General features: G+C 45.1%; 18 non-coding genes across 18 annotated transcripts; all 18 read left to right on the top strand.

Annotated features, from left to right (window-relative positions):
• The first annotated feature begins 35 nt into the window (after positions 1-35).
• trnag-gcc (transfer RNA glycine (anticodon GCC)) lies at positions 36-106 on the top strand. Its single transcript has one exon. It is a non-coding gene; the product is annotated as a tRNA-Gly (tRNA).
• A 2183-nt stretch (positions 107-2289) lies between these two features.
• trnag-gcc (transfer RNA glycine (anticodon GCC)) lies at positions 2290-2360 on the top strand. The gene has a single exon. It is a non-coding gene; the product is annotated as a tRNA-Gly (tRNA).
• Positions 2361-5136: 2776 nt separating this feature from the next.
• On the top strand, positions 5137-5207 carry trnag-gcc (transfer RNA glycine (anticodon GCC)). Its single transcript has one exon. It is a non-coding gene; the product is annotated as a tRNA-Gly (tRNA).
• Positions 5208-6390: 1183 nt separating this feature from the next.
• On the top strand, positions 6391-6461 carry trnag-gcc (transfer RNA glycine (anticodon GCC)). The gene has a single exon. It is a non-coding gene; the product is annotated as a tRNA-Gly (tRNA).
• Positions 6462-7333: 872 nt separating this feature from the next.
• Positions 7334-7404, top strand: trnag-gcc (transfer RNA glycine (anticodon GCC)). Its single transcript has one exon. It is a non-coding gene; the product is annotated as a tRNA-Gly (tRNA).
• Positions 7405-8660: 1256 nt separating this feature from the next.
• Positions 8661-8731, top strand: trnag-gcc (transfer RNA glycine (anticodon GCC)). The gene has a single exon. It is a non-coding gene; the product is annotated as a tRNA-Gly (tRNA).
• Positions 8732-10410: 1679 nt separating this feature from the next.
• trnag-gcc (transfer RNA glycine (anticodon GCC)) lies at positions 10411-10481 on the top strand. Its single transcript has one exon. It is a non-coding gene; the product is annotated as a tRNA-Gly (tRNA).
• Positions 10482-12017: 1536 nt separating this feature from the next.
• On the top strand, positions 12018-12088 carry trnag-gcc (transfer RNA glycine (anticodon GCC)). Its single transcript has one exon. It is a non-coding gene; the product is annotated as a tRNA-Gly (tRNA).
• A 734-nt stretch (positions 12089-12822) lies between these two features.
• On the top strand, positions 12823-12893 carry trnag-gcc (transfer RNA glycine (anticodon GCC)). The gene has a single exon. It is a non-coding gene; the product is annotated as a tRNA-Gly (tRNA).
• Positions 12894-13483: 590 nt separating this feature from the next.
• trnag-gcc (transfer RNA glycine (anticodon GCC)) lies at positions 13484-13554 on the top strand. The gene has a single exon. It is a non-coding gene; the product is annotated as a tRNA-Gly (tRNA).
• A 2183-nt stretch (positions 13555-15737) lies between these two features.
• On the top strand, positions 15738-15808 carry trnag-gcc (transfer RNA glycine (anticodon GCC)). Its single transcript has one exon. It is a non-coding gene; the product is annotated as a tRNA-Gly (tRNA).
• A 2497-nt stretch (positions 15809-18305) lies between these two features.
• Positions 18306-18376, top strand: trnag-gcc (transfer RNA glycine (anticodon GCC)). Its single transcript has one exon. It is a non-coding gene; the product is annotated as a tRNA-Gly (tRNA).
• Positions 18377-19959: 1583 nt separating this feature from the next.
• trnag-gcc (transfer RNA glycine (anticodon GCC)) lies at positions 19960-20030 on the top strand. Its single transcript has one exon. It is a non-coding gene; the product is annotated as a tRNA-Gly (tRNA).
• A 645-nt stretch (positions 20031-20675) lies between these two features.
• trnag-gcc (transfer RNA glycine (anticodon GCC)) lies at positions 20676-20746 on the top strand. Its single transcript has one exon. It is a non-coding gene; the product is annotated as a tRNA-Gly (tRNA).
• A 1583-nt stretch (positions 20747-22329) lies between these two features.
• Positions 22330-22400, top strand: trnag-gcc (transfer RNA glycine (anticodon GCC)). Its single transcript has one exon. It is a non-coding gene; the product is annotated as a tRNA-Gly (tRNA).
• Positions 22401-24252: 1852 nt separating this feature from the next.
• On the top strand, positions 24253-24323 carry trnag-gcc (transfer RNA glycine (anticodon GCC)). Its single transcript has one exon. It is a non-coding gene; the product is annotated as a tRNA-Gly (tRNA).
• Positions 24324-25609: 1286 nt separating this feature from the next.
• Positions 25610-25680, top strand: trnag-gcc (transfer RNA glycine (anticodon GCC)). Its single transcript has one exon. It is a non-coding gene; the product is annotated as a tRNA-Gly (tRNA).
• Positions 25681-26682: 1002 nt separating this feature from the next.
• trnas-gcu (transfer RNA serine (anticodon GCU)) lies at positions 26683-26753 on the top strand. The gene has a single exon. It is a non-coding gene; the product is annotated as a tRNA-Ser (tRNA).
• The last annotated feature ends 918 nt before the right edge of the window (positions 26754-27671 follow it).

Genomic DNA, 27671 nt, shown 5'->3' with positions numbered 1-27671 from the left:
TTCCCATTCAACCACTTAAGATTTTTATAACCTGAGCATTGGTTGTTCAGTGGTAGAATTCTCGCTTGCCACGCGGGAGGCCCGGGTTCGATTCCCGGCCAATGCATTTTCCTCGTACTGCAAAGAAGACAATGATTACATCATCCCATCTGGACGTTACTGTAACCCGTGATTTAGTAATCCCGAGATCTAAATCTCATCGGTACTTATTCCTCGTTCATCCACTTGAAACCCTTGTCACCTGAGCATTGGTCCGACAGTGGTAGAGATCTCACCTGCCACTCGGTAGGTTGTTTCTTGATTCACGGCCAATGGTTTTCCCCATTCTATGTAGAAGAGGATGGCTATTATTGTAACAACCAGACATTTGTGTCTGTCTCTCTCTCTCTTTCACTCACTCACTCATCTATCTATAATGATTGGTACTTCTTTCTACATCATCCCATCCGGACGTTCCTGTTTCCCGCGCCTTAGTAATCCCGAGGTCTTGGTCTGATTGGTACTTATTCATCGTTCAACCATTTCAAACCCTTGTCACCTGACCATTGGTCCGACAGTAGTAGAGATCTCACCTGCCACTCGGGAGGTTGTTGCTAGATTCGCGGCCAATTGTTATCCTCGATCTATATAGAAGAGGATGGCTATTATTGTAACAACCAGACATTTGTGTCTTTCTGTCTCTCTCTCTCACTAACTCAGTCATCTATTTATAATGATTGGTACTTCTTTCTACTTCGTCCCATCTGGACGTTCCTGATACCCGCGCCTTATTAATCCTGAGGTCTGGGTCTGATTGGTACTTTTTCCTCCTTCTGCATAGACGACGATGACTGCATCGTGCCATCCAGAGGTTCGTCTGTGCCTCATTGGCTCGTGTTGGCTGCATCATTCATGTTTTATGGGTTAAAGTTCTGATTGGTACTTATTCCTCCTTCAGCCGGTTCAAACACTTATCACCTGAGAATTGGTCCGACAGTGGTAGAGATCTCACCTGCCACTCGGGAGGTTGTTTCTTGATTCGCGGCCAATGGTTTTCCCCATTCTATGTAGAAGAGGATGGCTATTATTGTAACAACCAGACATTTGTGTCTGTCTCTCTCTCTCTTTCACTCACTCACTCATCTATCTATAATGATTGGTACTTCTTTCTACATCATCCCATCCGGACGTTCCTGTTTCCCGCGCCTTAGTAATCCCGAGGTCTTGGTCTGATTGGTACTTATTCATCGTTCAACCATTTCAAACCCTTGTCACCTGACCAATGGTCCGACAGTGGTAGAGATCTCACCTGCCACTCGGGAGGTTGTTGCTTGATTCGCGGCCAATGGTTATCCTCGATCTATATAGAAGAGGATGGCTATTATTGTAACAACCAGACATTTGTGTCTTTCTGTCTCTCTCTCTCACTAACTCAGTCATCTATTTATAATGATTGGTACTTCTTTCTACTTCGTCCCATCTGGACGTTCCTGATACCCGCGCCTTATTAATCCTGAGGTCTGGGTCTGATTGGTACTTATTCCTCTATCATCCACTTGAAACCCTTGTCACCTGAGCATTTCTGCTACAGTGGTAGAGATCTCACCATCCACTCGGGAGGTTGTTGCTTGATTCGCGGCCAATGGTTATCCTGCATAGACGATGATGACTGCATCGTGCCATCCAGAGGTTCGTCTGTGCCTCATTGGCTCGTGTTGGCTGCATCATTCATGTTTTATGGGTTAAAGTTCTGATTGGTACTCATTCCTCCTTCAGCCGGTTCAAACACTTATCACCTGAGAATTGGTCCTACAGTGGTAGAGATCTCACCTGCCACTCGGGAGGTGTCTGCTTGATTTGCGGCTAATTTTTTTCTCCTTCTATATAGAAGAGGTTGGCTATTATTGTAACAACCAGACATTTGTGTCTGTCTCTCTCTCTCTTTCACTCACTCACTCATCTATCTATAATGATTGGTACTTCTTTCTACATCATCCCATCCGGACGTTCCTATTTCCAGCGCCTTAGTAATCCCGAGGTCTTGGTCTGATTGGTACTTATTCATTTCAACCATTTCAAACCCATGTCACCTGACCATTGGTCCGAAGTGGTAGAGATCTCACCTGCCACTCGGGAAGCCTTTGCTTGATTCGCGGCCAATGGTTTTCCCCGTTCTATATAGTAGAGGATGGCAAATAATTGCAACAACCAGACATTTGTGTCTGTCTCACTCACTCATTCATCTATCCAATTATCTTTAATGATTGGTACTTCTTTCCCATTCAACCACTTAAGATTTTCATAAGCTGAGCATTGGTTGTTCAGTGGTAGAATTCTTGCTTGCCACGCGGGAGGCCCGGGTTCGATTCCCGGCCAATGCATTTTCCTCGTACTGCAAAGAAGACAATGATTACATCATCCCATCTGGACGTTACTGTAACCCGTGATTTAGTAATCCCGAGATCTAAATCTCATCGGTACTTATTCCTCGTTCATCCACTTGAAACCCTTGTCACCTGAGCATTGGTCCGACAGTGGTAGAGATCTCACCTGCCACTCGGTAGGTTGTTTCTTGATTCACGGCCAATGGTTTTCCCCATTCTATGTAGAAGAGGATGGCTATTATTGTAACAACCAGACATTTGTGTCTGTCTCTCTCTCTCTTTCACTCACTCACTCATCTATCTATAATGATTGGTACTTCTTTCTACATCATCCCATCCGGACGTTCCTGTTTCCCGCGCCTTAGTAATCCCGAGGTCTTGGTCTGATTGGTACTTATTCATCGTTCAACCATTTCAAACCCTTGTCACCTGACCATTGGTCCGACAGTAGTAGAGATCTCACCTGCCACTCGGGAGGTTGTTGCTAGATTCGCGGCCAATTGTTATCCTCGATCTATATAGAAGAGGATGGCTATTATTGTAACAACCAGACATTTGTGTCTTTCTGTCTCTCTCTCTCACTAACTCAGTCATCTATTTATAATGATTGGTACTTCTTTCTACTTCGTCCCATCTGGACGTTCCTGATACCCGCGCCTTATTAATCCTGAGGTCTGGGTCTGATTGGTACTTTTTCCTCCTTCTGCATAGACGACGATGACTGCATCGTGCCATCCAGAGGTTCGTCTGTGCCTCATTGGCTCGTGTTGGCTGCATCATTCATGTTTTATGGGTTAAAGTTCTGATTGGTACTTATTCCTCCTTCAGCCGGTTCAAACACTTATCACCTGAGAATTGGTCCTACAGTGGTAGAGATCTCACCTGCCACTCGGGAGGTGTCTGCTTGATTCGCGGCCAATTTTTTTCTCCGTTCTATATAGAAGAGGTTGGCTATTATTGTAACAACCAGACATTTGTCTCTCTCTCTCTGTCACTCACTCACTCATCTATCTATAATGATTGTTACTTATTCCTTGTTCAACCACTCGAAACCCTTGTCACCTGAGCATTGGTCCTACAGACGTAGAGAGCTCACCTGCCACTCGGGAGGCCTTTGCTTGATTCGCGGCCAATGGTTTTCCTCGTTCTATATAGTAGAGGATGGCAAATAATTGCAACAACCAGACATTTGTGTCTGTCTCACTCACTCACTCATCTATCCTATTATCCATCCATCTGGACGTTCCTGATACCCGCGCCTTAGTAATCCTGAGGTCTGGGTCTGATTGGAACTTTTTCCTCCTTCTGCATAGACGACGATGACTGCATCGTGCCATCCAGACGTCTGTGCCTCATTGGCTCGTGTTGGCTGCATCATTCATGTTTTATGGGTTAAAGTTCTGATTGGTACTTATTCTTCCTTCAGCCGGTTCAAACACTTATCACCTGAGAATTGGTCCTACAGTGGTAGAGATCTCACCTGCCACTCGGGAGGTGTCTGCTTGATTCGCGGCCAATTTTTTTCTCCGTTCTATATAGAAGAGGTTAGCTATTATTGCAACAACCAGACATTTGTCTCTCTCTCTCTGTCACTCACTCACTCATCTATCTATAATGATTGTTACTTATTCCTTGTTCAACTAGTCGAAACCCTTGTCACCTGAGCATTGGTCCTACAGACGTAGAGATCTCACCATCCACTCGGGAGGTTGTTGCTTGATTCGCGGCCAATGGTTATCCTCGATCTATATAGAAGAAGATGGCTATTATTGTAACAACCAGACATTTGTGTCTGTCTCTCTCTCTCTTTCACTCACTCACTCATCTATCTATAATGATTGGTACTTCTTTCTACATCATCCCATCCGGACGTTCCTATTTCCCGCGCCTTAGTAATCCCGAGGTCTTGGTCTGATTGGTACTTATTCATTTCAACCATTTCAAACCCATGTCACCTGACCATTGGTCCGAAGTGGTAGAGATCTCACCTGCCACTCGGGAGGTGTCTGCTTGATTCGCGGCTAATTTTTTTCTCCTTTCTATATAGAAGAGGTTGGCTATTATTGTAACAACCAGACATTTGTCTCTCTCTCTCTGTCACTCACTCACTCATCTATCTATAATGATTGTTACTTATTCCTTGTTCAACCACTCGAAACCCTTGTCACCTGAGCATTGGTCCTACAGACGTAGAGACCTCACCTGCCACTCGGGAGGCCTTTACTTGATTCGCGGCCAATTGTTTTCCCCGTTCTATATAGTAGAGGATGGCAAATAATTGCAACAACCAGACATTTGTGTCTGTCTCACTCACTCACTAATCTATCCTATTATCCATCCATCTGGACGTTCCTGATACCCGCGCCTTAGTAATCCTGAGGTCTGGGTCTGATTGGAACTTTTTCCTCCTTCTGCATAGACGACGATGACTGCATCGTGCCATCCAGACGTCTGTGCCTCATTGGCTCGTGTTGGCTGCATCATTCATGTTTTATGGGTTAAAGTTCTGATTGGTACTTATTCCTCCTTCAGCCGGTTCAAACACTTATCACCTGAGAATTGGTCCTACAGTGGTAGAGACCTCACCTGCCACTCGGGAAGCCTTTGCTTGATTCCCGGCCAATGGTTTTCCCCGTTCTATATAGTAGAGGATGGCAAATAATTGCAACAACCAGACATTTGTGTCTGTCTCACTCACTCATTCATCTATCCAATTATCTTTAATGATTGGTACTTCTTTCCCATTCAACCACTTAAGATTTTCATAAGCTGAGCATTGGTTGTTCAGTGGTAGAATTCTCGCCTGCCACGCGGGAAGCCCGGGTTCGATTCCCGGCCAATGCATTTTCCTCGTTCTGCAAAGAAGACAATGATTACATCGTCCCATCCGGACGTTACTGTAACCCGTGACTTAGTAATCCCGAGATCTAAGTCTCATCGGTACTTATTCCTCTATCATCCACTTGAAACCCTTGTCACCTGAGCATTTGTGCTACAGTGGTAGAGATCTCACCATCCACTCGGGAGGTTGTTGCTTGATTCGCGGCCAATGGTTATCCTGCATAGACGATGATGACTGCATCTTGCCATCCAGAGGTTCGTCTGTGCCTCATTGGCTCGTGTTGGCTGCATCATTCATGTTTTATGGGTTAAAGTTCTGATTGGTACTTATTCTTCCTTCAGCCGGTTCAAACACTTATCACCTGAGAATTGGTCCTACAGTGGTAGAGATCTCACCTGCCACTCGGGAGGTGTCTGCATGATTCGCGGCCAATTTTTTTCTCCGTTCTATATAGAAGAGGTTAGCTATTATTGTAACAAACAGACATTTGTCTCTCTCTCTCTGTCACTCACTCACTCATCTATCTATAATGATTGTTACTTATTCCTTGTTCAATCACTCGAAACACTTGTCACATGAGCATTGGTCCTACAGACGTAGAGACCTCACCTGCCACTCGGGAGGCCTTTGCTTGATTCGCGGCCAATGGTTTTCCCCGTTCTATATAGTAGAGGATGGCAAATAATTGCAACAACCAGACATTTGTGTCTGTCTCACTCACTCACTCATCTATCCAATTATCCATCCATCTGGACGTTCCTGATACCCGCGCCTTAGTAATCCTGAGGTCTGGGTCTGATTGGAACTTTTTCCTCCTTCTGCATAGACGACGATGACTGCATCGTGCCATCCAGAGGTTCGTCTGTGCCTCATTGGCTCGTGTTGGCTGCATCATTCATGTTTTATGGGTTAAAGTTCTGATTGGTACTTATTCCTCCTTCAGCCGGTTCAAACACTTATCACCTGAGAATTGGTCCTACAGTGGTAGAGACCTCACCTGCCACTCGGGAAGCCTTTGCTTGATTCCCGGCCAATGGTTTTCCCACGTTCTATATAGTAGAGGATGGCAAATAATTGCAACAACCAGACATTGGTGTCTGTCTCACTCACTCACTCATCTATCCAATTATCTTTAGTGATTGGTACTTTTTTCCCATTCAACCACTTAAGATTTTCATAAGCTGAGCATTGGTTGTTCAGTGGTAGAATTCTCGCCTGCCACGCGGGAGGCCCGGGTTCGATTCCCGGCCAATGCATTTTCCTCGTTCTGCAAAGAAGACAATGATTACATCGTCCCATCCGGACGTTACTGTAACCCGTGACTTAGTAATCCCGAGATCTAAGTCTCATCGGTACTTATTCCTCTATCATCCACTTGAAACCCTTGTCACCTGAGCATTTGTGCTACAGTGGTAGAGATCTCACCATCCACTCGGGAGGTTGTTGCTTGATTCGCGGCCAATGGTTATCCTGCATAGACGATGATGACTGCAACGTGCCATCCAGAGGTTCGTCTGTGCCTCATTGGCTCGTGTTGGCTGCATCATTCATGTTTTATGGGTTAAAGTTCTGATTGGTACTTATTCTTCCTTCAGCCGGTTCAAACACTTATCACCTGAGAATTGGTCCTACAGTGGTAGAGATCTCACCTGCCACTCGGGAGGTGTTGCTTGATTCGCGGCTAATTTTTTTCTCCTTCTATATAGAAGAGGTTGGCTATTATTGTAACAACCAGACATTTGTGACTGTCTCTCTCTCTCTTTCACTCACTCACTCATCTATCTATAATGATTGGTACTTCTTTCTACATCATCCCATCCGGACGTTCCTATTTCCCGCGCCTTAGTAATCCCGAGGTCTTGGTCTGATTGGTACTTATTCATTTCAACCATTTCAAACCCATGTCACCTGACCATTGGTCCGAAGTGGTAGAGATCTCACCTGCCACTCGGGAAGCCTTTGCTTGATTCCCGGCCAATGGTTTTCCCCGTTCTATATAGTAGAGGATGGCAAATAATTGCAACAACCAGACATTTGTGTCTGTCTCACTCACTCATTCATCTATCCAATTATCTTTAATGATTGGTACTTCTTTCCCATTCAACCACTTAAGATTTTCATAAGCTGAGCATTGGTTGTTCAGTGGTAGAATTCTCGCCTGCCACGTGGGAGGCCTGGGTTCGATTCCCGGCCAATGCATTTTCCTCGTTCTGCAAAGAAGACAATGATTACATCGTCCCATCCGGACGTTACTGTAACCCGTGACTTAGTAATCCCGAGATCTAAGTCTCATCGGTACTTATTCCTCTTTCATCCACTTGAAACCCTTGTCACCTTAGCATTTGTGCTACAGTGGTAGAGATCTCACCATCCACTCGGGAGGTTGTTGCTTGATTCGCGGCCAATGGTTATCCTCGATCTATATAGAAGAGGATGGCTATTATTGTAACAACCAGACATTTGTGTCTTTCTGTCTCTCTCTCTCACTAACTCAGTCATCTATTTATAATGATTGGTACTTCTTTCTACTTCGTCCCATCTGGACGTTCCTGATACCCGCGCCTTATTAATCCTGAGGTCTGGGTCTGATTGGTACTTATTCCTCCTTCAGCCGGTTCAAGCACTTATCACCTGAGAATTGGTCCTACAGTGGTAGAGATCTCACCAGCCACTCGGGAGGTGCCTGCTTGATTCGCGGCCAATTTTTTTCTCCGTTCTATATAGAAGAGGTTAGCTATTATTGTAACAACCAGACATTTGTCTCTCTCTCTCTGTCACTCACTCACTCATCTATCTATAATGATTGTTACTTATTCCTTGTTCAATCACTCGAAACACTTGTCACATGAGCATTGGTCCTACAGACGTAGAGACCTCACCTGCCACTCGGGAGGCCTTTGCTTGATTCGCGGCCAATGGTTTTCCCCGTTCTATATAGTAGAGGATGGCAAATAATTGCAACAACCAGACATTTGTGTCTGTCTCACTCACTCACTCATCTATCCAATTATCCATCCATCTGGACGTTCCTGATACCCGCGCCTTAGTAATCCTGAGGTCTGGGTCTGATTGGAACTTTTTCCTCCTTCTGCATAGACGACGATGACTGCATCGTGCCATCCAGAGGTTCGTCTGTGCCTCATTGGCTCGCGTTGGCTGCATCATTCATGTTTTATGGGTTAAAGTTCTGATTGGTACTTATTCCTCCTTCAGCCGGTTCAAACACTTATCACCTGAGAATTGGTCCTACAGTGGTAGAGACCTCACCTGCCACTCGGGAAGCCTTTGCTTGATTCCCGGCCAATGGTTTTCCCACGTTCTATATAGTAGAGGATGGCAAATAATTGCAACAACCAGACATTTGTGTCTGTCTCACTCACTCACTCATCTATCCAATTATCTTTAATGATTGGTACTTCTTTCCCATTCAACCACTTAAGATTTTCATAAGCTGAGCATTGGTTGTTCAGTGGTAGAATTCTCGCCTGCCACGCGGGAGGCCCGGGTTCGATTCCCGGCCAATGCATTTTCCTCGTTCTGCAAATAAGACAATGATTACATCGTCCCATCCGGACGTTACTGTAACCCGTGACTTAGTAATCCCGAGATCTAAGTCTCATCGGTACTTATTCCTCGTTCATCCACTTGAAACCCTTGTCACCTGAGCATTGGTCCGACAGTGGTAGAGATCTCACCTGCCACTCGGGAGGTTGTTTCTTGATTCGCGGCCAATGGTTTTCCCCATTCTATGTAGAAGAGGATGGCTATTATTGTAACAACCAGACATTTGTGTCTGTCTCTCTCTCTCTTTCACTCACTCACTCATCTATCTATAATGATTGGTACTTCTTTCTACATCATCCCATCCGGACGTTCCTGTTTCCCGCGCCTTAGTAATCCCGAGGTCTTGGTCTGATTGGTACTTATTCATCGTTCAACCATTTCAAACCCTTGTCACCTGACCAATGGTCCGACAGACGTAGAAATCTCACCTGCCACTCGGGAGGTTGTTGCTTGATTCGCGGCCAATGGTTATCCTCGATCTATATAGAAGAGGATGGCTATTATTGTAACAACCAGACATTTGTGTCTCTCTCTCTCTTTCACTCACTCACTCATCTATCTATAATGATTGGTACTTCTTTCTACATCATCCCATCCGGACGTTCCTGTTTCCCGCGCCTTAGTAATCCCGAGGTCTTGGTCTGATTGGTACTTATTCATCGTTCAACCATTTCAAACCCTTGTCACCTGACCATTGGTCCGACAGTGGTAGACATCTCACCTGCCACTCGGGAGGTGTTTGCTTGATTCGCGGCCAATGGTTATCCTCGATCTATATAGAAGAGGATGGCTATTATTGTAACAACCAGACATTTGTGTCTTTCTGTCTCTCTCTCTCACTAACTCAGTCATCTATTTATAATGATTGGTACGTCTTTCTACTTCGTCCCATCTGGACGTTCCTGATACCCGCACCTTAGTAATCCCGAGGTCTTGGTCTGATTGGTACTTATTCATCGTTCAACCATTTCAAACCCTTGTCACCTGACCATTGGTCCGACAGTGGTAGAGATCTCACCTGCCACTCGGGAGGTGTCTGCTTGATTCGCGGCCAATTTTTTTCTCCGTTCTATATAGAAGAGGTTGGCTATTATTGTAACAACCAGACATTTGTCTCTCTCTCTCTGTCACTCACTCACTCATCTATCTATAATGATTGTTATCCACTCGGGAGGTTGTTGCTTGATTCGCAGCCAATGGTTATCCTCGATCTATATAGAAGAGGTTGGCTATTATTGTAACAACCAGACATTTGTGTCTGTCTCTCTCTCTCTTTCACTCACTCACTCATCTATCTATAATGATTGGTACTTCTTTCTACATCATCCCATCCGGACGTTCCTATTTCCCGCGCCTTAGTAATCCCGAGGTCTTGGTCTGATTGGTACTTATTCATTTCAACCATTTCAAACCCATGTCACCTGACCATTGGTCCGAAGTGGTAGAGATCTCACCTGCCACTCGGGAAGCCTTTGCTTGATTCCCGGCCAATGGTTTTCCCCGTTCTATATAGTAGAGGATGGCAAATAATTGCAACAACCAGACATTTGTGTCTGTCTCACTCACTCATTCATCTATCCAATTATCTTTAATGATTGGTACTTCTTTCCCATTCAACCACTTAAGATTTTCATAAGCTGAGCATTGGTTGTTCAGTGGTAGAATTCTCGCCTGCCACGCGGGAGGCTTGGGTTCGATTCCCGGCCAATGCATTTTCCTCGTTCTGCAAAGAAGACAATGATTACATCGTCCTATCCGGACGTTACTGTAACCCGTGACTTAGTAATCCCGAGATCTAAGTCTCATCGGTACTTATTCCTCTTTCATCCACTTGAAACCCTTGTCACCTTAGCATTTGTGCTACAGTGGTAGAGATCTCACCATCCACTCGGGAGGTTGTTGCTTGATTCGCGGCCAATGGTTATCCTCGATCTATATAGAAGAGGATGGCTATTATTGTAACAACCAGACATTTGTGTCTGTCTCTCGCTCTCTCTCACTCACTCATCTATCTTTAAAGATTGGTACCTCTTTCTACATCGTCCCATCCAGACGTTCCTGTTTCCCGTGCCTTAGTTATCCCGAGGTCTGGGTATGATTGGAACTTATTCCTTTTTCAACCATTTGAAACCCATGTCACCTGAGCATTGGTCCTACAGTGGTAGAGATCTCAGCTGCCACGCGGGAATTCATTGCTTGATTCGTGGCCAATGTTCTTCCCCGTTCTATATAGAACAGGATGGCAAATAATTGTAACAACCAGACATTTGTGTCTGTCTCTCTCTCTCACTCACTCATCTATATATAAAGATTGGTACCTCTTTCTACATCGTCCCATCCGGACGTTCCTGTTTCCCGTGCCTTAGTTATCCCGAGGTCTGGGTCTGATTGGTACTTATTCCTCCTTCAGCCGGTTCAAACACTTGTCACCTGAGCATTGGTCCTACAGTGGTAGAGATCTCACCTGCCACTCGGGAGGTGTCTGCTTGATTCGCAGCCAATTTTTTTCTCCTTCTATATAGAAGAGGTTGGCTATTATTGTAACAACCAGACATTTGTCTCTCTCTCTCTGTCACTCACTCACTCATCTATCTATAATGATTGTTACTTATTCCTTGTTCAATCACTCGAAACCCTTGTCACATGAGCATTGGTCCTACAGACGTAGAGACCTCACCTGCCACTCGGGAGGCCTTTGCTTGATTCGCGGCCAATGGTTTTCCCCGTTCTATATAGTAGAGGATGGCAAATAATTGCAACAACCAGACATTTGTGTCTGTCTCACTCACTCACTCATCTATCCAATTATCCATCCTTCTGGACGTTCCTGATACCCGCGCCTTAGTAATCCTGAGGTCTGGGTCTGATTGGAACTTTTTCCTCCTTCTGCATAGACGACGATGACTGCATCGTGCCATCCAGACGTCTGTGCCTCATTGGCTCGTGTTGGCTGCATCATTCATGTTTTATGGGTTAAAGTTCTGATTGGTACTTATTCCTCCTTCAGTCGGTTCAAACACTTATCACCTGAGAATTGATCCTACAGTGGTAGAGAACTCACCTGCCACTCGGGAGGCCTTTGCTTGATTCGCGGCCAATGGTTTTCCCCGTTCTATATAGTAGAGGATGGCAAATAATTGCAACAACCAGACATTTGTGTCTGTCTCACTCACTCACTCATCTATCCTATTATCTATAATGATTGGTACTTCTTTCCCATTCAACCACTTAAGATTTTCATAACCCTAGCATTGGTTGTTCAGTGGTAGAATTCTCGCTTGCCACGCGGGAGGCCCGGGTTCGATTCCCGGCCAATGCAATTTTCCCCTTTCTGCAAAGAAGACAATGATTAAATCATCCCATCCGGACGTTACTGTAACCCGTGATTTAGTAATCCCGAGGTCTTGGTCTGATTGGTACTTATTCTTCGTTCAACCATTTCAAACCCTTGTCGCCTGACCATTGGTCCGACAGTAGTAGAGATCTCACCTGCCACTCGGGAGGTTGTTGCTTGATTCGCGGCCAATGGTTATCCTCGATCTATATAGAAGAGGATGGCTATTATTGTAACAACCAGACATTTGTGTCTGTCTCTCTCTCTCTTTCACTCACTCACTCATCTATCTATAATGATTGGTACTTCTTTCTACATCATCCCATCCGGACGTTCCTGTTTCCCGCGCCTTAGTAATCCCGAGGTCTGGGTCTGATTGGTACTTATTCATCGTTCAACCATTTCAAACCCTTGTCACCTGACCATTGGTCCGACAGTAGTAGAGATCTCACCTGCCACTCGGGAGGTTGTTGCTAGATTCGCGGCCAATTGTTATCCTCGATCTATATAGAAGAGGATGGCTATTATTGTAACAACCAGACATTTGTGTCTTTCTGTCTCTCTCTCTCACTAACTCAGTCATCTATTTATAATGATTGGTACTTCTTTCTACTTCGTCCCATCTGGACGTTCCTGATACCCGCGCCTTATTAATCCTGAGGTCTGGGTCTGATTGGTACTTATTCCTCCTTCAGCCGGTTCAAGCACTTATCACCTGAGAATTGGTCCTTCAGTGGTAGAATTCTCGCCTGCCAAGCGGGAGGCCCGGGTTCGATTCCCGGCCAATGCATTTTCCTCGTTCTGCAAAGAAGACAATGATTACATCGTCCCATCCGGCCGTTAATAATGGCTATTATTGTAACAACCAGACATTTGTGTCTTTCTGTCTCTCTCACTAACTCAGTCATCTATTTATAATGATTGGTACTTCTTTCTACTTCGTCCCATCTGGACGTTCCTGATACCCGCGCCTTATTAATCCTGAGGTCTGGGTCTGATTGGTACTTTTTCCTCCATCTGCATAGACGACGATGACTGCATCGTGCCATCCAGAGGTTCGTCTGTGCCTCATTGGCTCGTGTTGGCTGCATCATTCATGTTTTATGGGTTAAAGTTCTGATTGGTACTTATTCCTCCTTCAGCCGGTTCAAACACTTATCACCTGAGAATTGGTCCTACAGTGGTAGAGATCTCACCAGCCACTCGGGAGGTGTCTGCTTGATTCGCGGCCAATTTTTTTCTCCGTTCTATATAGATGAGGTTAGCTATTATTGTAACAACCAGACATTTGTCTCTCTCTCTCTGTCACTCATCTATCCAATTATCTTTAATGATTGGTACTTCTTTCCCATTCAACCACTTAAGATTTTTATAACCTGAGTATTGGTTGTTCAGTGGTAGAATTCTCGCTTGCCACGCGGGAGGCCCGGGTTCGATTCCCGGCCAATGCATTTTCCTCGTACTGCAAAGAAGACAATGATTACATCATCCCATCTGGACGTTACTGTAACCCGTGATTTAGTAATCCCGAGATCTAAATCTCATCGGTACTTATTCCTCGTTCATCCACTTGAAACCCTTGTCACCTGAGCATTGGTCCGACAGTGGTAGAGATCTCACCTGCCACTCGGTAGGTTGTTTCTTGATTCACGGCCAATGGTTTTCCCCATTCTATGTAGAAGAGGATGGCTATTATTGTAACAACCAGACATTTGTGTCTGTCTCTCTCTCTCTTTCACTCACTCACTCATCTATCTATAATGATTGGTACTTCTTTCTACATCATCCCATCCGGACGTTCCTGTTTCCCGCGCCTTAGTAATCCCGAGGTCTTGGTCTGATTGGTACTTATTCATCGTTCAACCATTTCAAACCCTTGTCACCTGACCATTGGTCCGACAGTAGTAGAGATCTCACCTGCCACTCGGGAGGTTGTTGCTAGATTCGCGGCCAATTGTTATCCTCGATCTATATAGAAGAGGATGGCTATTATTGTAACAACCAGACATTTGTGTCTTTCTGTCTCTCTCTCTCACTAACTCAGTCATCTATTTATAATGATTGGTACTTCTTTCTACTTCGTCCCATCTGGACGTTCCTGATACCCGCGCCTTATTAATCCTGAGGTCTGGGTCTGATTGGTACTTTTTCCTCCTTCTGCATAGACGACGATGACTGCATCGTGCCATCCAGAGGTTCGTCTGTGCCTCATTGGCTCGTGTTGGCTGCATCATTCATGTTTTATGGGTTAAAGTTCTGATTGGTACTTATTCCTCCTTCAGCCGGTTCAAACACTTATCACCTGAGAATTGGTCCGACAGTGGTAGAGATCTCACCTGCCACTTGGGAGGTTGTTTCTTGATTCGCGGCCAATGGTTTTCCCCATTCTATGTAGAAGAGGATGGCTATTATTGTAACAACCAGACATTTGTGTCTGTCTCTCTCTCTCTTTCACTCACTCACTCATCTATCTATAATGATTGGTACTTCTTTCTACATCATCCCATCCGGACGTTCCTGTTTCCCGCGCCTTAGTAATCCCGAGGTCTTGGTCTGATTGGTACTTATTCATCGTTCAACCATTTCAAACCCTTGTCACCTGACCAATGGTCCGACAGTGGTAGAGATCTCACCTGCCACTCGGGAGGTTGTTGCTTGATTCGCGGCCAATGGTTATCCTCGATCTATATAGAAGAGGATGGCTATTATTGTAACAACCAGACATTTGTGTCTTTCTGTCTCTCTCTCTCACTAACTCAGTCATCTATTTATAATGATTGGTACTTCTTTCTACTTCGTCCCATCTGGACGTTCCTGATACCCGCGCCTTATTAATCCTGAGGTCTGGGTCTGATTGGTACTTATTCCTCTATCATCCACTTGAAACCCTTGTCACCTGAGCATTTCTGCTACAGTGGTAGAGATCTCACCATCCACTCGGGAGGTTGTTGCTTGATTCGCGGCCAATGGTTATCCTGCATAGACGATGATGACTGCATCGTGCCATCCAGAGGTTCGTCTGTGCCTCATTGGCTCGTGTTGGCTGCATCATTCATGTTTTATGGGTTAAAGTTCTGATTGGTACTTATTCCTCCTTCAGCCGGTTCAAACACTTATCACCTGAGAATTGGTCCTACAGTGGTAGAGATCTCACCTGCCACTCGGGAGGTGTCTGCTTGATTTGCGGCTAATTTTTTTCTCCTTCTATATAGAAGAGGTTGGCTATTATTGTAACAACCAGACATTTGTGTCTGTCTCTCTCTCTCTTTCACTCACTCACTCATCTATCTATAATGATTGGTACTTCTTTCTACATCATCCCATCCGGACGTTCCTATTTCCAGCGCCTTAGTAATCCCGAGGTCTTGGTCTGATTGGTACTTATTCATTTCAACCATTTCAAACCCATGTCACCTGACCATTGGTCCGAAGTGGTAGAGATCTCACCTGCCACTCGGGAAGCCTTTGCTTGATTCGCGGCCAATGGTTTTCCCCGTTCTATATAGTAGAGGATGGCAAATAATTGCAACAACCAGACATTTGTGTCTGTCTCACTCACTCATTCATCTATCCAATTATCTTTAATGATTGGTACTTCTTTCCCATTCAACCACTTAAGATTTTCATAAGCTGAGCATTGGTTGTTCAGTGGTAGAATTCTCGCTTGCCACGCGGGAGGCCCGGGTTCGATTCCCGGCCAATGCATTTTCCTCGTACTGCAAAGAAGACAATGATTACATCATCCCATCTGGACGTTACTGTAACCCGTGATTTAGTAATCCCGAGATCTAAATCTCATCGGTACTTATTCCTCGTTCATCCACTTGAAACCCTTGTCACCTGAACATTGGTCCGACAGTGGTAGAGATCTCACCTGCCACTCGGTAGGTTGTTTCTTGATTCACGGCCAATGGTTTTCCCCATTCTATGTAGAAGAGGATGGCTATTATTGTAACAACCAGACATTTGTGTCTGTCTCTCTCTCTCTTTCACTCACTCACTCATCTATCTATAATGATTGGTACTTCTTTCTACATCATCCCATCCGGACGTTCCTGTTTCCCGCGCCTTAGTAATCCCGAGGTCTTGGTCTGATTGGTACTTATTCATCGTTCAACCATTTCAAACCCTTGTCACCTGACCATTGGTCCGACAGTAGTAGAGATCTCACCTGCCACTCGGGAGGTTGTTGCTAGATTCGCGGCCAATTGTTATCCTCGATCTATATAGAAGAGGATGGCTATTATTGTAACAACCAGACATTTGTGTCTTTCTGTCTCTCTCTCTCACTAACTCAGTCATCTATTTATAATGATTGGTACTTCTTTCTACTTCGTCCCATCTGGACGTTCCTGATACCCGCGCCTTATTAATCCTGAGGTCTGGGTCTGATTGGTACTTTTTCCTCCTTCTGCATAGACGACGATGACTGCATCGTGCCATCCAGAGGTTCGTCTGTGCCTCATTGGCTCGTGTTGGCTGCATCATTCATGTTTTATGGGTTAAAGTTCTGATTGGTACTTATTCCTCCTTCAGCCGGTTCAAACACTTATCACCTGAGAATTGGTCCGACAGTGGTAGAGATCTCACCTGCCACTTGGGAGGTTGTTTCTTGATTCGCGGCCAATGGTTTTCCCCATTCTATGTAGAAGAGGATGGCTATTATTGTAACAACCAGACATTTGTGTCTGTCTCTCTCTCTCTTTCACTCACTCACTCATCTATCTATAATGATTGGTACTTCTTTCTACATCATCCCATCCGGACGTTCCTGTTTCCCGCGCCTTAGTAATCCCGAGGTCTTGGTCTGATTGGTACTTATTCATCGTTCAACCATTTCAAACCCTTGTCACCTGACCAATGGTCCGACAGTGGTAGAGATCTCACCTGCCACTCGGGAGGTTGTTGCTTGATTCGCGGCCAATGGTTATCCTCGATCTATATAGAAGAGGATGGCTATTATTGTAACAACCAGACATTTGTGTCTTTCTGTCTCTCTCTCTCACTAACTCAGTCATCTATTTATAATGATTGGTACTTCTTTCTACTTCGTCCCATCTGGACGTTCCTGATACCCGCGCCTTATTAATCCTGAGGTCTGGGTCTGATTGGTACTTATTCCTCTATCATCCACTTGAAACCCTTGTCACCTGAGCATTTCTGCTACAGTGGTAGAGATCTCACCATCCACTCGGGAGGTTGTTGCTTGATTCGCGGCCAATGGTTATCCTGCATAGACGATGATGACTGCATCGTGCCATCCAGAGGTTCGTCTGTGCCTCATTGGCTCGTGTTGGCTGCATCATTCATGTTTTATGGGTTAAAGTTCTGATTGGTACTTATTCCTCCTTCAGCCGGTTCAAACACTTATCACCTGAGAATTGGTCCTACAGTGGTAGAGATCTCACCTGCCACTCGGGAGGTGTCTGCTTGATTTGCGGCTAATTTTTTTCTCCTTCTATATAGAAGAGGTTGGCTATTATTGTAACAACCAGACATTTGTCTCTCTCTCTCTCTCTCTTTCACTCACTCACTCATCTATCTATAATGATTGTTACTTATTCCTTGTTCAACCACTCGAAACCCTTGTCACCTGAGCATTGGTCCTACAGACGTAGAGAGCTCACCTGCCACTCGGGAGGCCTTTGCTTGATTCGCGGCCAATGGTTTTCCCCGTTCTATATAGTAGAGGATGGCAAATAATTGCAACAACCAGACATTTGTGTCTTTCTCACTCACTCACTCATCTATCCAATTATCCATCCATCTGGACGTTCCTGATACCCGCACCTTAGTAATCCTGAGGTCTGGGTCTGATTGGTAATTTTTCCTCCTTCTGCATAGACGACGATGACTGCATCGTGCCATCCAGAGGTTCGTCTGTGCCTCATTGGCTGGTGTTGGCTGCATCATTCATGTTTTATGGGTTAAAGTTCTGATTGGTACTTATTCCTCCTTCAGCCGGTTCAAACACTTATCACCTGAGAATTGGTCCTACAGTGGTAGAGACCTCACCTGCCACTCGGGAAGCCTATGCTTGATTCCCGGCCAATGGTTTTCCCCGTTCTATATAGTAGAGGATGGCAAATAATTGCAACAACCAGACATTTGTGTCTGTCTCACTCACTCACTCATCTATCCAATTATCTTTAATGATTGGTACTTCTTTCCCATTCAACCACTTAAGATTTTCATAACCTGAGCATTGGTTGTTCAGTGGTAGAATTCTCGCTTGCCACGCGGGAGGCCCGGGTTCGATTCCCGGCCAATGCATTTCCCTCGTTCTGCAAAGAAGACAATGATTACATCGTCCCATCCGGACGTTACTGTAACCCGTGACTTAGTAATCCCGAGATCTAAGTCTCATCGGTACTTATTCCTCGTTCATCCACTTGAAACCCTTGTCACCTGAGCATTGGTCCGACAGTGGTAGAGATCTCACCTGCCACTCGGGAGGTTGTTTCTTGATTCGCGGCCAATGGTTTTCCCCATTCTATGTAGAAGAGGATGGCTATTATTGTAACAACCAGACATTTGTGTCTGTCTCTCTCTCTCTTTCACTCACTCACTCATCTATCTATAATGATTGGTACTTCTTTCTACATCATCCCATCCGGACGTTCCTGTTTCCCGCGCCTTAGTAATCCCTAGGTCTTGGTCTGATTGGTACTTATTCATCGTTCAACCATTTCAAACCCTTGTCACCTGACCAATGGTCCGACAGTGGTAGAGATCTCACCTGCCACTCGGGAGGTTGTTGCTTGATTCGCGGCCAATGGTTATCCTCGATCTATATAGAAGAGGATGGCTATTATTGTAACAACCAGACATTTGTGTCTTTCTGTCTCTCTCTCTCACTAACTCAGTCATCTATTTATAATGATTGGTACTTCTTTCTACTTCGTCCCATCTGGACGTTCCTGAAACCCGCGCCTTAGTAATCCTGAGGTCTGGGTCTGATTGGTACTTATTCTTCGTTCAACCATTTCAAACCCTTGTCACCTGACCATTGGTCCGACAGTAGTAGAGATCTCACCTGCCACTCGGGAGGTTGTTGCTTGATTCGCGGCCAATTGTTATCCTCGATCTATATAGAAGAGGATGGCTATTATTGTAACAACCAGACATTTGTGTCTTTCTGTCTCTCTCTCTCACTAACTCAGTCATCTATTTATAATGATTGGTACTTCTTTCTACTTCGTCCCATCTGGACGTTCCTGATACCCGCGCCTTATTAATCCTGAGGTCTGGGTCTGATTGGTACTTTTTCCTCCTTCTGCATAGACGACGATGACTGCATCGTGCCATCCAGAGGTTCGTCTGTGCCTCATTGGCTCGTGTTGGCTGCATCATTCATGTTTTATGGGTTAAAGTTCTGATTGGTACTTATTCCTCCTTCAGCCGGTTCAAACACTTATCACCTGAGAATTGGTCCTACAGTGGTAGAGATCTCACCTGCCACTCGGGAGGTGTCTGCTTGATTCGCGGCCAATTTTTTTCTCCGTTCTATATAGAAGAGGTTAGCTATTATTGTAACAACCAGACATTTGTCTCTCTCTCTCTGTCACTCACTCACTCATCTATCTATAATTATTGTTACTTATTCCTTGTTCAACTACTCGAAACCCTTGTCTCCTGAGCATTGGTCCTACAGACGTAGAGACCTCACCTGCCACTCGGGAGGCCTTTGCTTGATTCGCGGCCAATGGTTTTCCTCGTTCTATATAGTAGAGGATGGCAAATAATTGCAACAACCAGACATTTGTGTCTGTCTCACTCACTCACTCATCTATCCAATTATCTTTAATGATTGGTACTTCTTTCCCATTCAACCACTTAAAATTTTCATAACCTGAGCATTGGTTGTTCAGTGGTAGAATTCTTGCTTGCCACGCGGGAGGCCCGGGTTCGATTCCCGGCCAATGCATTTTCCTCGTTCTGCAAAGAAGACAATGATTACATCGTCCCATCCGGACGTTACTGTAACCCGTGACTTAGTAATCCCGAGGTCTAAGTCTCATCGGTACTTATTCATCGTTCAACCATTTCAAACCCTTGTCACCTGAGCATTGGTCCGACAGTAGTAGAGATCTCACCTGCCACTCGGGAGGTTGTTGCTTGATTCGCGGCCAATTGTTATCCTCGATCTATATAGAAGAGGATGGCTATTATTGTAACAACCAGACATTTGTGTCTGTCTCTCTCTCTCACTCACTCATCTATATATAAAGATTGGTACCTCTTTCTACATCGTCCCATCCGGACTTTCCTGTTTCCCGTGCCTTAGTTATCACGAGGTCTGGGTCTGATTGGTACTTATTCCTCCTTCAGCCGGTTCAAACACTTATCACCTGAGAATTGGTCCTACAGTGGTAGAGACCTCACCTGCCACTCGGGAAGCCTTTGCTTGATTCCCGGCCAATGGTTTTCCCCGTTCTATATAGTAGAGGATGGCAAATAATTGCAACAACCAGACATTTGTGTCTGTCTCACTCACTCACTCATCTATCCAATTATCTTTAATGATTGGTACTTCTTTCCCATTCAACCACTTAAGATTTTCATAACCTGAGCATTGGTTGTTCAGTGGTAGAATTCTCGCTTGCCACGCGGGAGGCCCGGGTTCGATTCCCGGCCAATGCATTTCCCTCGTTCTGCAAAGAAGACAATGATTACATCGTCCCATCCGGACGTTACTGTAACCCGTGACTTAGTAATCCCGAGATCTAAGTCTCATCGGTACTTATTCCTCGTTCATCCACTTGAAACCCTTGTCACCTGAGCATTGGTCCGACAGTGGTAGAGATCTCACCTGCCACTCGGGAGGTTGTTTCTTGATTCGCGGCCAATGGTTTTCCCCATTCTATGTAGAAGAGGATGGCTATTATTGTAACAACCAGACATTTGTGTCTGTCTCTCTCTCTCTTTCACTCACTCACTCATCTATCTATAATGATTGGTACTTCTTTCTACATCATCCCATCCGGACGTTCCTGTTTCCCGCGCCTTAGTAATCCCTAGGTCTTGGTCTGATTGGTACTTATTCATCGTTCAACCATTTCAAACCCTTGTCACCTGACCAATGGTCCGACAGTGGTAGAGATCTCACCTGCCACTCGGGAGGTTGTTGCTTGATTCGCGGCCAATGGTTATCCTCGATCTATATAGAAGAGGATGGCTATTATTGTAACAACCAGACATTTGTGTCTTTCTGTCTCTCTCTCTCACTAACTCAGTCATCTATTTATAATGATTGGTACTTCTTTCTACTTCGTCCCATCTGGACGTTCCTGAAACCCGCGCCTTAGTAATCCTGAGGTCTGGGTCTGATTGGTACTTATTCTTCGTTCAACCATTTCAAACCCTTGTCACCTGACCATTGGTCCGACAGTAGTAGAGATCTCACCTGCCACTCGGGAGGTTGTTGCTTGATTCGCGGCCAATTGTTATCCTCGATCTATATAGAAGAGGATGGCTATTATTGTAACAACCAGACATTTGTGTCTTTCTGTCTCTCTCTCTCACTAACTCAGTCATCTATTTATAATGATTGGTACTTCTTTCTACTTCGTCCCATCTGGACGTTCCTGATACCCGCGCCTTATTAATCCTGAGGTCTGGGTCTGATTGGTACTTTTTCCTCCTTCTGCATAGACGACGATGACTGCATCGTGCCATCCAGAGGTTCGTCTGTGCCTCATTGGCTCGTGTTGGCTGCATCATTCATGTTTTATGGGTTAAAGTTCTGATTGGTACTTATTCCTCCTTCAGCCGGTTCAAACACTTATCACCTGAGAATTGGTCCTACAGTGGTAGAGATCTCACCTGCCACTCGGGAGGTGTCTGCTTGATTCGCGGCCAATTTTTTTCTCCGTTCTATATAGAAGAGGTTAGCTATTATTGTAACAACCAGACATTTGTCTCTCTCTCTCTGTCACTCACTCACTCATCTATCTATAATTATTGTTACTTATTCCTTGTTCAACTACTCGAAACCCTTGTCTCCTGAGCATTGGTCCTACAGACGTAGAGACCTCACCTGCCACTCGGGAGGCCTTTGCTTGATTCGCGGCCAATGGTTTTCCTCGTTCTATATAGTAGAGGATGGCAAATAATTGCAACAACCAGACATTTGTGTCTGTCTCACTCACTCACTCATCTATCCAATTATCTTTAATGATTGGTACTTCTTTCCCATTCAACCACTTAAGATTTTCATAACCTGAGCATTGGTTGTTCAGTGGTAGAATTCTTGCTTGCCACGCGGGAGGCCCGGGTTCGATTCCCGGCCAATGCATTTTCCTCGTTCTGCAAAGAAGACAATGATTACATCGTCCCATCCGGACGTTACTGTAACCCGTGACTTAGTAATCCCGAGGTCTAAGTCTCATCGGTACTTATTCATCGTTCAACCATTTCAAACCCTTGTCACCTGAGCATTGGTCCGACAGTAGTAGAGATCTCACCTGCCACTCGGGAGGTTGTTGCTTGATTCGCGGCCAATTGTTATCCTCGATCTATATAGAAGAGGATGGCTATTATTGTAACAACCAGACATTTGTGTCTGTCTCTCTCTCTCACTCACTCATCTATATATAAAGATTGGTACCTCTTTCTACATCGTCCCATCCGGACTTTCCTGTTTCCCGTGCCTTAGTTATCACGAGGTCTGGGTCTGATTGGTACTTATTCCTCCTTCAGCCTGTTCAAACACTTGTCACCTGAGCATTGGTCCTACAGTGGTAGAGATCTCACCTGCCACTCGGGAGGTGTCTGCTTGATTCGCGGCCAATTTTTTTCTCCGTTCTATATAGAAGAGGTTGGCTATTATTGTAACAACCAGACATTTGTCTCTCTCTCTCTGTCACTCACTCACTCATCTATCTATAATGATTGTTACTTATTCCTTGTTCAACCACTCGAAACCCTTGTCACCTGAGCATTGGTCCTACAGACGTAGAGAGCTCACCTGCCACTCGGGAGGCCTTTGCTTGATTCGCGGCCAATGGTTTTCCCCGTTCTATATAGTAGAGGATGGCAAATAATTGCAACAACCAGACATTTGTGTCTTTCTCACTCACTCACTCATCTATCCAATTATCCATCCATCTGGACGTTCCTGATACCCGCACCTTAGTAATCCTGAGGTCTGGGTCTGATTGGTAATTTTTCCTCCTTCTGCATAGACGACGATGACTGCATCGTGCCATCCAGAGGTTCGTCTGTGCCTCATTGGCTGGTGTTGGCTGCATCATTCATGTTTTATGGGTTAAAGTTCTGATTGGTACTTATTCCTCCTTCAGCCGGTTCAAACACTTATCACCTGAGAATTGGTCCTACAGTGGTAGAGACCTCACCTGCCACTCGGGAAGCCTTTGCTTGATTCCCGGCCAATGGTTTTCCCCGTTCTATATAGTAGAGGATGGCAAATAATTGCAACAACCAGACATTTGTGTCTGTCTCACTCACTCACTCATCTATCCAATTATCTTTAATGATTGGTACTTCTTTCCCATTCAACCACTTAAGATTTTCATAACCTGAGCATTGGTTGTTCAGTGGTAGAATTCTCGCCTGCCACGCGGGAGGCCTTTGCTTGATTCGCGGCCAATGGTTTTCCCCGTTCTATATAGTAGAGGATGGCCAATAATTGCAACAACCAGACATTTGTGTCTTTCTCACTCACTCACTCATCTATCCAATTATCCATCCATCTGGACGTTCCTGATACCCGCACCTTAGTAATCCTGAGGTCTGGGTCTGATTGGTAATTTTTCCTCCTTCTGCATAGACGACGATGACTGCATCGTGCCATCCAGAGGTTCGTCTGTGCCTCATTGGCTGGTGTTGGCTGCATCATTCATGTTTTATGGGTTAAAGTTCTGATTGGTACTTATTCCTCCTTCAGCCGGTTCAAACACTTATCACCTGAGAATTGGTCCTACAGTGGTAGAGACCTCACCTGCCACTCGGGAAGCCTTTGCTTGATTCCCGGCCAATGGTTTTCCCCGTTCTATATAGTAGAGGATGGCAAATAATTGCAACAACCAGACATTTGTGTCTGTCTCACTCACTCACTCATCTATCCAATTATCTTTAATGATTGGTACTTCTTTCCCATTCAACCACTTAAGATTTTCATAACCTGAGCATTGGTTGTTCAGTGGTAGAATTCTCGCTTGCCACGCGGGAGGCCCGGGTTCGATTCCCGGCCAATGCATTTTCCTCGTTCTGCAAAGAAGACAATGATTACATCGTCCCATCCGGACGTTACTGTAACCCGTGACTTAGTAATCCCGAGATCTAAGTCTCATCGGTACTTATTCCTCGTTCATCCACTTGAAACCCTTGTCACCTGAGCATTGGTCCGACAGTGGTAGAGATCTCACCTGCCACTCGGGAGGTTGTTTCTTGATTCGCGGCCAATGGTTTTCCCCATTCTATGTAGAAGAGGATGGCTATTATTGTAACAACCAGACATTTGTGTCTGTCTCTCTCTCTCTTTCACTCACTCACTCATCTATCTATAATGATTGGTACTTCTTTCTACATCATCCCATCCGAACGTTCCTGTTTCCCGCGCCTTAGTAATCCCGAGGTCTTGGTCTGATTGGTACTTATTCATCGTTCAACCATTTCAAATCCTTGTCACCTGACCATTGGTCCGACAGTGGTAGAGATCTCACCTGCCACTCGGGAGGTTGTTGCTTGATTCGCGGCCAGTGGTTATCCTCGATCCTTATGGAAGAGGATGGCTATTATTGTAACAACCAGACATTTGTGTCTGTCTCTCTCTCTCTTTCACTCACTCACTCATCTATCTATAATGATTGGTACTTCTTTCTAGATCATCCCATCCGGACGTTCCTATTTCCCGCGCCTTAGTAATCCCGAGGTCTTGGTCTGATTGGTACTTTTTCCTCCTTCTGCATAGACGACGATGACTGCATCGTGCCATCCAGAGGTTCGTCTGTGCCTCATTGGCTCGTGTTGGCTGCATCATTCATGTTTTATGGGTTAAAGTTCTGATTGGTACTTATTCCTCCTTCAGCCGGTTCAAACACTTATCACCTGAGAATTGGTCCTACAGTGGTAGAGATCTCACCTGCCACTCGGGAGGTGTCTGCTTGATTCGCGGCCAATTTTTTTCTCCGTTCTATATAGAAGAGGTTAGCTATTATTGTAACAACCAGACATTTGTCTCTCTCTCTCTGTCACTCACTCACTCATCTATCTATAATGATTGTTACTTATTCCTTGTTCTACTACTCGAAACCCTTGTCACCTGAGCATTGGTCCTACAGACGTAGAGACCTCACCTGCCATTCGGGAGGCCTTTGCTTGATTCGCGGCCAATGGTTTTCCTCGTTCTATATAGTAGAGGATGGCAAATAATTGCAACAACCAGACATTTGTGTCTGTCTCACTCACTCACTCATCTATCCTATTATCTATAATGATTAGTACTTCTTTCCCATTCAACCACTTAAGATTTTCATAACCTGAGCATTGGTTGTTCAGTGGTAGAATTCTCGCCTGCCACGCGGGAGGCCCGGGTTCGATTCCCGGCCAATGCATTTTCCTCGTTCTGCAAAGAAGACAATAATTACATCGTCCCATCCGGACGTTCCTGTTTCCCGCGCCTTAGTAATCCCGAGGTCTTGGTCTGATTGGTACTTATTCATCGTTCAACCATTTCAAACCCTTGTCACCTGAGCATTGGTCCGACAGTAGTAGAGATCTCACCTGCCACTCGGGAGGTTGTTGCTTGATTCGCGGCCAATTGTTATCCTCGATCTATATAGAAGAGGATGGCTATTATTGTAACAACCAGACATTTGTGTCTTTCTGTCTCTCTCTCTCACTAACTCAGTCATCTATTTATAATGATTGGTACTTCTTTCTACTTCGTCCCATCTGGACGTTCCTGATACCCGCGCCTTATTAATCCTGAGGTCTGGGTCTGATTGGTACTTTTTCCTCCTTCTGCATAGACGACGATGACTGCATCGTGCCATCCAGAGGTTCGTCTGTGCCTCATTGGCTCGTGTTGGCTGCATCATTCATGTCTTATGGGTTAAAGTTCTGATTGGTACTTATTCCTCCTTCAGCCGGTTCAAACACTTATCACCTGAGAATTGGTCCTACAGTGGTAGAGATCTCACCTGCCACTCGGGAGGTGTCTGCTTGATTCGCGGCCAATGGTTTTCCCCATTCTATGTAGAAGAGGATGGCTATTATTGTAACAACCAGACATTTGTGTCTGTCTCTCTCTCTCTTTCACTCACTCACTCATCTATCTATAATGATTGGTACTTCTTTCTACATCATCCCATCCGGACGTTCCTGTTTCCCGCGCCTTAGTAATCCCGAGGTCTTGGTCTGATTGGTACTTATTCCTCATTCAACCACTTGAAACCTTTGTCACCTGAAAATTGGTGGTTCAGTGGTAGAGATCTGGCAAATAATTGCAACAACCAGACATTTGTGTCTGTCTCACTCACTCACTCATCTATCCAATTATCTTTAATGAGTGGTACTTCTTTCCCATTCAACCACTTAAAATTTTCATGACCTGAGCATTGGTTGTTTAGCGGTAGAATTCTCGCCTGCTATGCGGGAGGCCCGGGTTTGTTTCCCGGCCAATGCATTTTCCTAGTTCTGCAAAGAAGACCATGACTACATCGTCCCATCCGCACGTTCCTGATACCCGTGTCTTAGTAATCCCGAGGTCTGGGTCTGCTTGGTACTTATTCCTCCTTCTGCATGGAAGACGATGACTGCATCGTGCCATCCAGATGTTCGTTTGTGCCTCACTGGATCATGTTGGCTGCATGTTTCTTGTTTAATGGGTTAAAGTTCTGATTGGTACTAATTCCTCCTTCAGCCGGTTCAAACACTTGTCACCTGAGCATTGGTCCTACAGTGGTAGAGATCTCACCTGCCACTCGGGAGGTCGTTGCTTGATTCGCGGCTAATGGTTTTCCCCGTTCTATATAGAAGAGGATGGCTATTATTGTAAAAACCAGACATTTGTGTCTGTCTCTCTCACTCACTCATTCATCTATTTATTATGATTGTTACTTATTCCTTGTTCAACCACTCGAAACCCTTGTCACCTGAGCATTGATCCTACAGACGTAGAGACCTCACATGCCACTCGGGACGTTGTTGCTTGATTCGCGGCCAATGGTTTTACCCGTTCTATATAGAAGAGGATGGCTATTATTGTAACAACCAGACATTTGTGTCTGTCTCTCTCTCTCACTCACTCATCTATCTATAATGATTGGTACTTCTTTCTACATCGTCCCATCCGGACGTTCCTGTTTCCCGCGCCTTAGTCATCCCGAAGTCTGGGTCTGATTAGTACTTATTCCTCATTCAACCACTTGAAACCCTGGTCACCCGAGCATTGGTGGTTCAGTGGTAAGAGTCTCGCCTGCCACGCAATAGGTCCGGGTTCGATTTCCGGCCGATGCATTTACCTCATTCTGCAAAGACGACGATGACTACATCGTCCCATCCGGACGTTACTGTAACCCGTGCCTTTGTATTCCCGAGATCA

The sequence above is a fragment of the Amia ocellicauda genome, chromosome 1 (genome assembly GCF_036373705.1).
Source record: "Amia ocellicauda isolate fAmiCal2 chromosome 1, fAmiCal2.hap1, whole genome shotgun sequence".
In the NCBI taxonomy this organism is placed as follows: Eukaryota; Metazoa; Chordata; class Actinopteri; order Amiiformes; family Amiidae; genus Amia; species Amia ocellicauda.
Note: the sequence above shows the minus strand (reverse complement) of the source record. Positions and strands in the feature narration are given on the sequence as shown.